The 12,029-nt window shown below is 48.7% G+C and overlaps 1 protein-coding gene and 1 long non-coding RNA gene across 3 annotated transcripts in view; both read left to right on the forward strand.

The window, feature by feature from the left end:
* Positions 1-12,029, forward strand: part of PDE9A (phosphodiesterase 9A) — a 100,144-nt gene that overhangs the window by 18,140 nt on the left and 69,975 nt on the right. The gene's annotated exons all lie outside the window — the stretch shown is intronic.
* On the forward strand, positions 4,301-9,405 carry LOC309659436. Its single transcript, XR_014262807.1, has 2 exons — positions 4,301-4,426; positions 9,312-9,405. It is a non-coding gene; the product is annotated as an uncharacterized lncRNA (long non-coding RNA).

The following is a 12,029-nucleotide window of genomic DNA, read 5'->3' on the forward strand; positions in this document are numbered from 1 at the left end:
GCCTGTAGTTTTCTTTCTTTGTGACATCTTTTTCTGGTTTTGGTATCAGGGTGATGGTGGTCTGGTAGAATGAGTTTGGGAGTGTTCCTCCCTCTGCTATATTTTGGAAGAGTTTGAGAAGGATAGGTGTTAGCTCTTCTCTAAATGTTTGATAGAATTCACCTGTGAAGCCATCTGGTCCTGGGCTTTTGTTTGTTAGAAGATTTTTAATCACAGTTTCAATTTCAGTGCTTGTGATTGGTCTGTTTATATTTTCTATTTCTTCCTGGTTCAGTCTCAGAAGGTTGTGCATTTCTAAGAATTTGTCCATTTCTTCCAGGTTGCCCATTTTATTGGCATATAGTTGCTTGTAGTAATCTCTCATGATCCTTTGTATTTCTGCAGTGTCAGTTGTTACTTCTCCTTTTTCATTTCTAACTCTATTGACTTGAGTCTTCTCCCTTTTTTTTCTTAATGAGTCTGGCTAATGGTTTATCAATTTTGTTCATCTTCTCAAAGAACCAGCTTTTAGTTTTGTTGATCTTTGCTATTGTTTCCTTCCTTTCTTTTTCATTTATTTCTGATCTCATCTTTATGATTTCTTTCCTTCTGCTAACTTTGGGGTTTTTTTGTTCTTCTTTCTCTAATTGCTTTAGCTGTAAGGTTAGGTTGTTTATTTCAGATGTTTCTTGTTTCTTGAGGTAGGATTGTATTGCTATAAACTTCCCTCTTACAACTACTTTTCCTACATCCCATACGTTTTGGGTCGTCGTGTTTTCATTGTCATTTGTTTCTAGGTATGTTTTGATTTTCTCTTTGATTTCTTCAGTGATCTCTTGGTTATTTAGTAATGTATTGTTTAGCCTCCATGTGTTTGTATTTTTTACAGATTTTTTTCCTATAATTGCTATCTAGTCTCATAGCGTTGTGGTCAGAAAAGATACTTGATACAATTTCAGTTTTCTTAAATTTACTGAGGCTTGATTTGTGGCCCAAGATATGATCTGTCCTGGAGAATGTTCCATGAGCACTTGAGAAGAAAGTGTATTTTGTTTTGGGATGGAATGTCCTATAAATATCAATTAAGTCCATCTTGTTTAATGTATCATTTAAAGCTTGTGTTTCCTTATTTATTTTCATTTTGGATGATCTGTCCATTGGTGAAAGTGGGGTGTTAAAGTCCCCTACTGTGATTGTGCTACTGTCGATTTCCCTTTTTATGGCTGTTAGCAGTTGCCTTATGTATTGAGGTGCTCCTATGTTGGGTGCATAAATATTTACAATTGTTATATCTTCTTGTTGGATTGATCCCTTGATCATTATGTAGTGTCCTTCTTTGTCTCTTGTAATAGTCTTTATTTAAAGTCTATTTTGTCTGATATGAGAATTGCTATTCCAGCTTTCTTTTGATTTCCATTTGTATGGAATATCTTTTTCCATCCCCTCACTTTCAGTCTGTATGTTTGTCTAGGTCTGAAGTGGGTCTCTTGTAGACAGCATATATATGGGTCTTGTTTTTGTATCCATTCAGCTAGTCTGTGTCTTTTGGTTGGAGCATTTAATCCATTCACATTTAAGGTAATTATCGATATGTATGTTCCTATTCCCAATTTCTTAGTTGTTTTGGGTTTGTTATTGTAGGTCTTTTCCTCCTCTTGTGTTTCCTGCCTAGAGAAGTTCCTTTAGCATTTGTTGTAAAGCTGGTTTGGTGGTGCTGAATTCTCTTAGCTTTTGCTTGTCTGTAAAGGTTTTAATGTCTCCGTCAAATCTGAATGAGATCCTTGCTGGGTAGAGTAATCTTGGTTGTAGGTTTTTCCCTTTCATCACCTTAAATATGTCTTGCCACTCCCTTCTGTCTTGCAGAGTTTCTGCTGAAAGATCAGCTGTTAACCTTATGGGGATTCCTTTGTATGATATTTGTTGTTTTTCCCGTGCTGCTTTTAACATATTTTCTTTGTATTTAATTTTTGATAGTTTGATTAATATGTGTCTTGGCGTGTTTCTCCTTGGATTTATCCTGTATGGGACTCTCTGTGCTATCTGGACTTGATTAACTATTTCCTTTCCCATATGAGGGAATTTTTCAACTATAATCTCTTCAAATATTTTCTCAGTCCCTTTCTTTTTCTCTTCTTCTTCTGGGACCCCTATAATTCGAATGTTGGTCTGTTTAATGTTGTCCCAGAGGTCTCTGAGACTGTCCTCGATTCTTTTCATTCTTTTTTCTTTATTCTGCTCTGCAGTAGTTATTTCCACTATTTAATCTTCCAGGTCACTTATCCGTTCTTCTGCCTCAGTTATTCTGCTATTGATCCCTTCTAGAGAATTTTAAATTTCATTTATTGTGTTGTTCATCATTGTTTGTTTGCTCTTTAGTTCTTCTAGTTCCCTGTTAAACATTTCTTGTATTTTCTCCATTCTATTTCCAAGATTTTGGATCATTTTTACTATCATTACTCTGAATTCTTTTTCAGGTAGACTGCCTATTTCCTCTTCATTTGTTTGTTCTGGTGGGTTTTTACCTTGCTCCTTCATCTGCTGTGAGTTTCTCTGTCTTCTCATTTTGCTTAACTTACTGTGTTTGGGGTCTCCTTTGGCAGGCGGCAGGTTTGTAGTTCCTGTTGTGTTTGGTGTCTGCCCCCAGTCAGGTTGGTTCAGTGGCTTGTGTACATGAGTGGCTTGTGGTTGGAGGGGACTAGTGCCTGTGTTCTGGTGGATGAGGCTGGATCTTGTCCTTCTGGTGGGCAGAGCTGCAGCTGGTGGTGTGTTTTGGGGCGTCTGTGACCTTATTATGATTTTAGGCAGCCTCTCTGTTAATAGGTGGGGTTGTGTTCCTGTCTTGCTAGTTGTTTGGCATAGGGTGTCTAGCACTGTAGCTTGCTGGTCGTTGAGTGGAGCTGGGTCTTAGCGTTGAGATGGAGATCTCTGGGAGAGCTTTTGCCATTTGATATTATGTGGAGCTGGGAGGTCTCTAGTGGACCAATGTCCTGAACTCAGCTATCCCACCTCAGAGCACAGGCCTGATACCCGGCTGGAGCACCAAGAACCTGTCAGCCCCATGCCTCAGAAGAAAAGGGAGAAAAAAAGAAAGAAAGAAAGAAAAAATAAATAAAACAAAATAAAGTTATTAAAATAAAAAAATAATTAGTAAAAATTTTAAAAATTTAAAAGTAATAAAAAAAAGAAAGAAAGAAGGAAGAGAGCAACGAAACCAAAAAACAAATCCACCAATTATAACAAGTGCTAAAAACTATACTAAAGAAAGAAAAAAAAAACAGACAGACAGAACCCTAGGACAAATGGTAAAAGCAAAGCTATACAGACAAAATCACACAAAGAAGAATACACATACACACAAAAAGAGAAAAAGGAAAAATATATATATATCATTGCTCCCAAAGTCACCGCCTGAATTTTGGGATGATTTGTTGTCTATTCATGTATTCCAGAGATGCAGGTACATCAAGTTGTTTGAGGAGCTTTAACCTGCTGCTTCTGAGGCTGCTGGGAGAGATTTCCATTTCTCTTCTTTGTTCGCACAGCTCCCGGGGTTCAGCTTTGGATGTGGCCCCGCCTCTGCATGTAGGTCGCCTGAGGGCGTCTGTTCTTCGCTCAGACACGACGGGGTTAAAGGAGCAGCTGCTTCGGGGGCTCTGGCTCACTCAGGCGGGGGGAGGGAGCGGTACGGAGGAGGCGGGGCGAGCCTGCGGCGGCAGAGGCGTCATGACGTTGCAGCAGCGTGAGGCGCGCCGTGCGTTCTCCCGGGGAAGTTGTCCCCGGATCACGGGAGCCTGGCAGTGGCGGGCTGCACCAGCTCCCAGGAGGGGCGGTGTGGACAGTGACCTGTGCTCGCACACAGGCTTCTTGGTGGCGGCAGCAGCAGCCTGAGCGTCTCACGCCCGTCTCTGGGGTCCGCGCTGATAACCGCGGCTCGCGCCCACCTCTGGAGCTCGTTTAGGCGGCGCTCTGAATCCCTTCTCCTCGCGCACCAGGAAACAAAGAGGTAAGAAAAAGTCTCTTGCCTCTTCGGCAGCTGCAGACCTTTTCCCGGACTCCCTCCCGGCTCACCGTGGCGCACTAGCTCCCTTCAGGCTGTGTTCACGCCGCCAACCCCAGTCCTCTCCCTGGGATCCGACCGAAGCCCGAGCCTCAGCTCCCAGCCCCGCCCGCCCCGGCGGGTGAGCAGACAAGCCTCTCGGGCTGGTGAGTGCTGCTCGGCGCCGAGCCTCTGTGCGGGAATCTCTCCGCTTTGCCTGCCGCACCCCTGTGGCTGCGCTCTCCTCCGTGGCTCTGAAGCTTCCCCCCCCTCGGCCACCCGCAGTCTCCGCCCGCGAAGGGGCTCCTAGTGTGTGGACACCTTTCCTCCTTCACGGCTCCCTCCCACTGGTGCAGGTCCCATCCCTATTCTTTTGTCTCTGTTTTTTCTTTCTTCTTTTGCCCTACCCAGGTACGTGGGGAGTTCTTGCCTTTTGGGAGGTCTGAGGTCTTCTGCCAGCATTCAGTGGGTGTTCTATAGGAGTTGTTCCACGTGTAGATGTATTTCTGATGTATTTGTGGGGAGGAAGGTGATCTCCGCGTCTTACTCTTCCGCCATCTTGAAGGTCTCTCCCGTTATTATTTTATAGTCTTTTCACACGACACGACCAGCAAAATACCTCTTAAATTGGAAAGAGACATAAGGCCTAATTCAAATTTTATCTTAGCAGACAAAGAAGCCATGATTGCCTGCCTGGTGGTTAACAGTGATCCATTCTGCATGTGACATTATTGCTACATGTTCTAGAAACAAGGGGCAGGACAGAATGAACAGTATGTTCCCATTTATGTATATAATTTATAATTAGAGATGAATTGCAGATGAATTGCCGGTATACATGGATGGATGGATGGATGGGGAGATAGCCTACAATCTTTCCTTTGGTGAAAATGTATTTATTTCTTGAGTGATAGTAAAAAACAATCAAATGTGGGATTTGGGTCTTGGTCTCTTTTTAGCTTGTTTGTTTTATATATTAAACACTTGTAATTCTCAGGTGCTGAAAAGGCAATAGAGATTCAGATTTTAACTCCCCCAAAGATAGTGGAGTTGCAGAGTCACCACTGAGCTGGCGTTTGGCTGTCCTGACAGCTGGTCTGGTGAATTCTAACTCGTGGACCTGGAGCGCGAGAACCGGGCGCCAGACTGAAATACTCTTTGAGGGTAGACAAAGGCCTATACAAGATTAACAGTTTATAAAAGCTATTAAAAAATGAATCATGGTCTGATAGACAAAGGAAAAAGGATTTGGATTGGTTTATTTTCTTCCAAGTGTGGGATCCAAATCAATATTCATTCCAAGTATGCAATCAGAAATATCAGTCATTTGAGAACAAGGCAAACAGAGAATGCATACAGTGTTATAGGAGAGTGACAGTGGCAAAGAGGCCAAGAGACCACCTCTACTTCCCACCTGGACCACCATTAAAAGCCTGATTTCAGGCACTGCACGCATCTCTGGGCTTGGAGCCAGGCGGGTCGAGTTTGTATCCAGGACCGCAGGGACTCAGCCAGGCCAGGTTCTCTCTCTGTGGCTCAAAGTCCTTCTCTGTGAGGAGGAGGAGGAGGAGGATACCCCAAGCTTATGAGGTCCTTCCAAGGACCCAGGGTCATAGGGTGTAAGATGCTTGGCTCAGGTTCTGGCCCAAGCATGAGTTCAACCTCACTAGTTGTTGGTGGTGGTGATGGTGATCATAGAGGTGATGGTGGTGGTGACAGTGGTGGTCGTGGTGATGGTGATCGTAGAGGTGATGGTGGTGGTGACAGTGGAGGTGGTGGTGACAGTGGTGATGGTGATGGTGGTAGTGCTGGCAGTCTTGGTGGTGATGGTGATGGTGGAGGTGATGGTGGTGGTGACAGTGGAGGTGGTGGTGGTGCTGGTAGTCATGGTGGTGACACTAGAGGCGATGGTGGAGGTGGTGGTGAAATTGGCATCCTTAGTGGTATAACCTAAAACCAGCAGATGCAAAATTCAGCCTCAGCCTGTTCACACAGGAGGATACTTGGGCACCAGTGTCCCGTGATCAGATGGACAGGCCCTGTGCTCACAGATGGAACACAGAGGAACTGAGCAGGGTCCTGCCCACAAGGACCTCACCTTCCAAAGACTGTCCTCCGTGTTTACCAGAAGAAAACTGACACTAACCAGACTGAGGTCGAATTGATCATTTAACCTGTCAAAGTCTTTTAAATCCTACGTGGTGATCCTGTTGACTAATACACATTTGTATTGACACGATCCTGGTCTTCACTGCATTTTGGTTGTGGTTGGGTGTGGTTGGTAACACAGGGATGTCGGTTAGCGCATCAGAGTCTGCTTTGTGGTGGCCTTCCCAAGTTAAGGTATCCTCACGTCCCGACCTATGAACCACCCAGAGATGCCAACATGTTGAAGTTAAGGCTGTGTGTCCTCAGCGCCTCTTGCTTGTGAAATGGCCTTGGAGGGGTCAAGGAGGAGACTCTCTGTCTCTAGGGAAGACACCCATACGTTTCAAGGGGCCCTCCCTGTAATCACAACTGCCACTTAACTGAGCACGTACTATGTACCAGGCCCTCTGTGTGTCATGATGAAACCTTCTCTGGGGTAATGATAATCCTCACTCTGCAGGTGAAGAATCAGTCTCAACAAGGTGAAGAAACTTGCCCCTGGTCAAGCTGGTAGGAAGAGGGACCGGAAGTGAGCTCACTTCCCTGACCCCTCCCTTCCCACCCCTCTGCCCCGCACGTGCCTGGAGCAGTGCGCGACCCTGGCACCAGCCGAGGGCAATCCTGGGATGTGAGACAGCAGGAAACGTGTGGGCTCCAGCCAGCCCAGGGCCCACCCGGTCAGACGTAGCCCACTAAGGGCCGTCACTCACTGGTTGTCCTCGCTGCCAGGCACCCCTTCTGCCCGGATGGCCAAAGAATTAGTGCAGTGATTGCATAACTTTAGCAACTGAACTGTTTCTTTGTCAACAAATTTTACATACAGTCCTACTATATAAAGCTTGGATAAACAGTTAAGTGCCACATATTAGTACCCACTTATTCTGTAAGTTCAAATCTACGGCACCCACCAGAGAGTTACTGGGAACAGAGCGGGTCCCTGTGTGAGCACCGCGTTTGGAATTGGGGTTCAGAATGGCAGCCGCAGGCGGCCTCAGCATCAGTTACCCTCAGCTCGTTTTACCGGCCCCCAGAACGCTGCCTGAGGAGGGCCCTGACCTGCACGGTCCTGAGGCCGTGGAGAGGCCCAAAGGCCCGGGCAGTGCGGCCCTGCAACTCGCCGGCCAGGAGGCATGTACAAGACACTCAGGTCTCAGGAAAGCAGTCGGGGGCAGCCTCCTGGGTACCGACCCCAAAGATGACGTGTCCCTCCTCAGATGCGTTGATATTTATGTTATTACAGCTGAGTACTTGCTTTATACTTAGTGTCTACAGGAGCTTACGTGAGGAAAGCTGAGCCCAATGCTGGCAGGTCTGCACCACCTGCCCCTGCCCCTGCCCCAGGGCAGTGCTGGTCAACCAGACCCCCCCCCTTCCTGTGTCTGGGGCGTGGCTCCCCCGCCCAGGCCGGTCTCACCCCACCTGCTGGTCCGGACCCCTTGGGCTTTCTGCCCAGGCTCACTGCAGCCCCCTAGGAGGACCCCACACCCATCCTGATCCCTGAAAACCTCACTTGGGTGCGTCTGGAAGATGCATGATGTGAGGCGCATCAGGTTAGGGTCTGAAGCTGTAGAAATTCTTTAACGGGAAGTTCCGGCGCATGCGCCATGAGTCTCAGGTGGGTGGGGCGGCGGGAGGGGGGAGGAGGATGGGGGATGCGGCTTCTCTGTGGCCCCTTCTGTCTGCACGGCCTCGGGTCCCCTGGGGGCCACGGCCAATCCCTCCAGCCCCGAGTCAGCCGTGTCCCTGCAGCTGGCACAGACCCGTGAGACCTGCTTTCTTGTCTGTCCCGGGAGGCACCCAGCTTGCCCTTCCCTTCCCATCCACAGGGTCCCCGCCTCTCCGTCGCCTCTGATTTTCTCCCGGTGCCTTCAGCTCACGCACCAGCTCCCTCTACTCCTAGCCAAATGCTATTTAAATTCTGATTTTTGTCCTCTGGTTAACTTGTCATTTAATTTTCTCATCCGCTTGGCTTAAAGCCAAAGAGTATTCGTTCCAAATAAAAATGGTAAAGACCTTTTTTTCCTCTCCTAAGAATCTTATGTAAATGCAGCGCAGCCCACTGTTAGGAAGAGATATTCACAAGCCAGTTCTGTTATCAGTTATTAACCTCAGCTTCTAGATCTAGGTAACTTTTCTCTTGGTTATAAGAGCCCTGCGTATTCATCGTAGAATATTTGAAAAATACAGAGCAGCATAAAAAAGAAAAGAAAAGAACCCATTATTCCACCAGACAGTGCGAACATTTCAGGACCTCTCCTGCTGGTGTTTTCTTTTCAGAGAGAGAGAGGGAGAGAGAATCGCTTTCTTTTACATAATTTTTTTATTTTGATCATTGTCACTTAGCATTACATTAGCGGTATTCAAAAACGTGATTTTAATGCCTATATAATGTTCCATCGTTGAGACTTACTAAGATGTAATCATTTCATTGCTTTGAGATATTCATCTTAATTCCATTTCTCTGCAATAACTAACACACAAGGAACAACCCCACTAGCTCTTTGCTTGCGAAGGGGCCGTGCAGGGCAGTGGTTTGGGCCTAAGCCTGGGAGGTGACTAGAACACTGCCTGGCACTTAATAAATGCTCTCTTTATTACGTTTGCTGTTATTTTCTTAAGAGCAGTTCCTGGAAATGGGATTCCAGGTCAAAGGGCACACATATGGCCAGGCTGTTTCCCAGCAGGGCTATCTGGACACACATTCCTGGAAGGGCATGCCTCTCCCCACTCCCAGCCAAGGTTGGTGCCTTCACTTTATTCAGATAAGCTCTTGGGGACAATGGGAGATTAGCATGCAGTTGTGAGCAATACTGCAGAATGATCTGTGTACCCTTCACCCCGTTTCCCCCAGTGTAACGTCTTGCAAAATCACGGTACAGGGTCACTGCCAGGATGTAACCGTGAGACAGTCCCCCGCCTTATGTGGACTTTCCCCGTTTTGTTGAGCTCATCTGAGTGTGTGTGTTGAGTTCTGTACAATTCAATCACATGTGTAGGGTCTCTTATCCACCGCCACAGTCACGGTAGAGGACAGTCCCAGCCGTTTTGTGACCACGCCCACCTCCGTCCTCCACCCGGAGCCCCACCCTCCTAGCCCCCACCTCCATCCCTAACACTGTTCTCCATCTCTATAATTTTGTCGTTTCAGGAATGTCGTATAAGTGGAATCATACAGCATGTAACCTCTTGGGGTTGGCTTTTATTCACGCAGCATAAATCCCTTGGAATCCATCTCAGTTGTGTAGATCAGTAATTCATCCACAGTGTGGACGGACCAGAGTTTGTTTAACATTCACCTATTAAAGGGCATCTGGGTTACTTCCAGATTTGGGCTCTCCATCACTTTTTCGTTCTTGCCAATGTGGTGGTTTGCCTTCCGTTTCTTGGAGGCCAATGTGGCTATTTTTAGAAGTCAGTACCCTAGTTTGGTTGGGTGGAGATTTCTGATGCCGTGTGACGCGTAAAATTCATCATCATCAAGTAAATACAAGTATGATGAAGCGTCAGTGCTGAGATTTAAGATGCTGGGGGGCTGAGATCAATAGCCGACGTGGATGGAGCGAGGAGGGGCCAGAGTGAACGTCGCTGGAAGAGGCGTCGAGTTCTCATCAACAGAGGAAGGAACCGGAGCCGGGTACCGCGTGGAGGAACAGAGCTCGCCGCGTGCCCTCGGGAAGGACAGCTTGCTGGGAAAGGAGAAGTGCCTTTCTTCCCTGCCTGCTTCAGGACCTCGGCATCCTGGTGTCTACGTACCCCGGCTCTCATCTTCAGCTGCAGCCGTTTAAAATCACTTCGGGGGAAAAACTGCAGAAGAATTACAATGAGGAAAATTTTGCTCGAGATTCATTACTCCAAGTTCAAAGACGCTCCGTGAAAATTGTTGCTAATGCGGTCGAATAAAAAATTTCACATTCGGTGCGAGCGTTAACAGCAAGACGAACATAATTGCATGTCTTACAGTAGCCAACCCCAAAAGCACAACTTACCTGACATGCATAGTTTTTACTGATTTTGAAAGGGAACTAATACCATCCTGGTTTACGAGCTTCGTGAGCTGTCTCCCTGGTGAAAAAGATTGTAGCCGGCCTGGCAGAGAAAATTCCCGGGGACACACTGCAGTCTCAGTAGGCCTCCGACCGTCCCCCTCCCTGCCTGGTCCCTGGTCCCCTTCCAACATCCACAAACTGAACTTTTCTTTTGTGATAGTGGTGGGTTTTGTCTTTCTCAACCCAAACGTAAATTGCCGTTTGGTTGTCATATTTGTCCAGGACTGGGAGCATTTCCCAACGTAGAGCCACAAATGTCTGAGTGAGAAACCCACAGCTTCCAGTGGTCGCTGACTCCATGCCAGTCCAAACCGAAACTTGACAAACCCAGCAAGAAATGTTCTCAGCAGCTGCAAGGAAGTGCCTCGGATAGAAATAGGAAACCAAACTCAGGTTCCCCTCTCCGAGTGCAGGCCCCGAGGGTGCTTAGAGGTGCGGGGTCCGGGGACCGGGGGGCGGTGCTGTCTCTCTGCTTTCTGGGTGTCTCTGCTCTCTTATCACTGCCCCTCCTGGGCGGGCTCCCCATTACTCAGCAGAGGAAATAGTGTTCTCAGCAGCCACTGCCGACCACATTTGCGCCGAACAGATGCCTAAATGACCAGCGTAAATGGGGCAGGGGCAGGGACAAGTCGCTTCCACCTGTGGAACCCAAATGAAAGGGCGCTCTACTTGAAATCTTTCTCGTGCCTGAGCACCGCCCCCAGGGTGGCCCTCCCCTCCCTTCTCCGGGGGCTGCGCCTCCTTAGTGATCTCGTGGGTGGCCCGGTGTGGTCAGCCCAGGTCAGACTCCCCGTGACCCTGTGACTCACCCCAATTGCCAGCAGCTCCGGATCGCTTAGTGAAGTTCTCACGAGGAAAGGAGATTGTGTGCTGGCCCGACAGTTGTAGGTCAGGCTGCGGGCAGGGGCAGGGTCCCCAGGGGCCAGGGCTGCCCGGCCCGGGCTCTCGGGAGGCGCCCTGTGCTTTTGAGGGCTGTGGCTGGGCCGCGGGAGTCCCCTGGGTCTCGCTCCCAAGTCCCCACCTGTAAGGACAGACCTACAGGATGTCTTCAGAAAGGTCCCCACCCAGCAACCCGGCTGGGAGGGCACAGCCCTGACCAGAGCCCTGGGCCCGTTTCCTGGGCTGCCCGACTGGGATGGGTCAAGGCCAGTCCCAACTGTGCACTGAGCCAGAAAGCCCAGTCAACCCGCGTGTGCCCCGGGACACTCATCTCTCTTCCTCGTCTGCACTGACTGTTGGTCACTCCCCACAAAGCCCCAGCACCGTCCTGCTGAGAGCTCGCGGCCTGGGCCTCCCACCCCGGGCTCCATCCCTTCCTTTCTGGAGCCAAGGGTCCCCCGCCTACCAAGAAACAGTGGAAACGGAGGAGCTGGGTTACACGTCCTTTCTTCATGCTCTGGAAATCCTGCAGTCGTACATTTGAGGTCCTACTGAAATAAAATTGGGTGCCCGACAAAGGAGGGCCAAAAATCACTTTGGGTGCGTTTGGCAACTTGAAGAACCCTGGAGACTTCCGCCCACAGTCAGGATTTTAGAGCCAGCGGGGGCCGGGAGGTTCACAGGAGCAGAGCTGGCGCGCAGCTGAATTTGGTGTTAGAGCGGCAGCGTCCTGAGGGCTGTGCTCGAGCACGTTCCCTCGCGCGTTGCCCATCTCAGCCCTGAGAGGCAGGTGCCGCTGGCGTGATGGACCTCATTCGCAGAAAGGCAAACTGAGGCTACGGGGTGGTGGCGGCCTTGCCCGCGACGGCGGAGGGGTGGGCGGGGCACCGGGAGGGAACCGATGGATAGAAGAATAACCGACAGGGAGCGCAGGACCCCCT

Source organism: Balaenoptera physalus, assembly GCF_965194825.1.
Source record: "Balaenoptera physalus genome assembly, chromosome: 4".
In the NCBI taxonomy this organism is placed as follows: domain Eukaryota; kingdom Metazoa; phylum Chordata; class Mammalia; order Artiodactyla; family Balaenopteridae; genus Balaenoptera; species Balaenoptera physalus.